Source organism: Salvelinus sp. IW2-2015, unplaced genomic scaffold, assembly GCF_002910315.2.
Source record: "Salvelinus sp. IW2-2015 unplaced genomic scaffold, ASM291031v2 Un_scaffold3431, whole genome shotgun sequence".
Taxonomy (NCBI): domain Eukaryota; kingdom Metazoa; phylum Chordata; class Actinopteri; order Salmoniformes; family Salmonidae; genus Salvelinus; species Salvelinus sp. IW2-2015.
Window position 1 is genome coordinate 31,990 of NW_019944711.1, and position 2,382 is coordinate 34,371.

The window sequence follows — 2,382 nt, forward strand, 5'->3', positions numbered from 1 at the left end:
CCCAGTGACAAGAGAGAACATTCCCACTCAGAAAGATCTCAAAAGGTGGCCATACCTGAAAGGTTCAGTTGAAGGAGATTGAAGCCCGACTTTGACCTCCTGATTGGCTTAAATGCTCCAAAGGCAATTGGAACCCTGGCAAATCATAAATAGCCAAGGCAACGGACCGTATGCAGTGAAAACACTCTCTGGACAGGTAATGAATGGTCCTCTTAACATTTATACCAAGAATCTGGGCGTCCTACGGTGATGGCCAATCGTATCTCAACAGCCGACCTGGGGGTTCTTCTTGTAAATCAGCACAACCAGGAGAGAAAAGATGCCTGTTGAAAGAACACTTGGAATCCGATGGGAATATTGAAAGTGATGCGTTTACCTTCCGGGTCACTGTCAAGAACAGAGCCCTTACAAGAAGAGGTATTCTCTCAACTGTCAGCTCTATTTATGATCCATTAGGTTTCAGCGTCCCATTCGTATTAAAGACAAAGACAATTCTCTAAGCGCTCTGCAAACTAAAGTGTGGATGGGATGAAGTCATCCCGGAAGAACACTCTATTTCATGGAAGAGATGGCTCTCAGAGCTGGACCAGCTGTCCAGATTCCAGACCGCACAGCTGCATCACTTCGGTGATGCAAGTGAACAAGGTTATGGCACGGCAAGCTACCTTAGGTTTACAAACGGTATGGAAAAGGTCCACATCGCATTCATGCTGGGGAAATCAAGGGTGACTCCACTCAAGCAGATGACGATCCTCAGACTGGAACTTTCTGCAGCAACATTGGAGGTGCGAGTGGACAGGATGTTAAGCAAAGCTGCTATGCCTATGGAACTAAATAATCCTATGATCCTGCCCAAAGACTCNGGAACTAAATAATCCTATGATCCTGCCCAAAGACTCCTACATCTCCAGACTGATCTTACTCCACATCCATGAGCAGGTTGGCCACTCTGGGAGAGGTCACATGCTTTCTAGACTTCGCCAGTGATATCAGATACCCTGTCCCAACTCCTTAGCAAGGAAGATCCTTAAGAGCTGTGTCTTCTGAAGGCGGATGCAAGCTAGAACTGGAGAACAGAAGATGGCCGACCTTCCACAAGATCGAGTGTCACCTAATTTGCCACCTTTCACCCATGTGGGCATAGATTTCTTCGGCCCCATAGAGGTGAAGCGAGGCCGCGTTCATGTGAAGTGGTATGGTGGGATGTATACTTGCCTTGTGAGTCGAGCTGTCCCTCTAGAAGTTGCTAGTTATCTGGATACTGATTCCTGCATCAATGGTCTGCACAGGTTCATATGTCAAAGGGGCCCAGTAACAAGTATCAGAACAGACAGTGGCACCAACTTTGTTGGAACACACGGAGAGCTAGAATAAAAATATCCCCTATTCAGTCCTTAAAGAGCAAGTACTGGTTGATGAGGCTTTACAGACAGCCTTGTGTGAAAATGAGGCGATCGTGAATGACAGGCCAGTCACGACTGTAACAAATTACCCTAATTATCCGAACCATCTGCTTCACCTGAGTGCAAAGCCAGTCCTACGACAATGACTATTCTAGAAAGGAGACCTATACTCACAAAGGAGATGAAAGCAAGTACAATATATCACTGACCTCTTCTGGAAGAGATGGATAAGGGAGTATCTTCCACTTATGCGGGAGCGGAACAAGTGGAACAAAACTAAGAGAAACCTCAGTCCTTATGACCTTGTTGTCATTGTCGATGAGGTGGTGTTATCCAAGAAACTCATGGCTGATGGGGCGTGTGGTGGAGGCTTTGCCAGGGGCCAAAGGTCATGTCCGGAGCATCATGGTTAACACCAAGACCAACATCTTACAGAGACCTATCAATAAACTGTCTGCTCCTGGAGGTGAACCTGTCAATAAACTGTCTGCTCCTGGAGGTGAACCTGTCAATAAACTGTCTGCTCCTGGAGGTGAACCTGTCGAATAAACGGTCTGCTCTGGAGGTGAACCTGTCAATAAACGGTCTGCTCCTGAGGTGAACCTGTCAATAAACTGTCTGTCCTGGAGGTGAACCTGTCAATAAACTGTCTGCTCCTGGAGGTGAACCTGTCAATAAACTGTCTGCTCCTGGAGGTGAACCTGTCAATAAACTGTCTGCTCCTGGAGGTGAACCTGTCAATAAACTGTCTGCTCCTGGAGGTGAACCTGTCAATAAACTGTTTGCTCCTGGAGGTGAACCTGTCAATAAACTGTCTGCTCCTGGAGGTGAACCTGTCATAAACTGTCTGCTCCTGGAGGTGAACCTGTCAATAAACGGTCTGCTCCTGGAGGTGAACCTGTCAATAAACTGTCTGCTCCTGGAGGTGAACCTGTCAATAAACTGTCTGCTCCTGGAGGCGGACCTGTCAATGAACTGT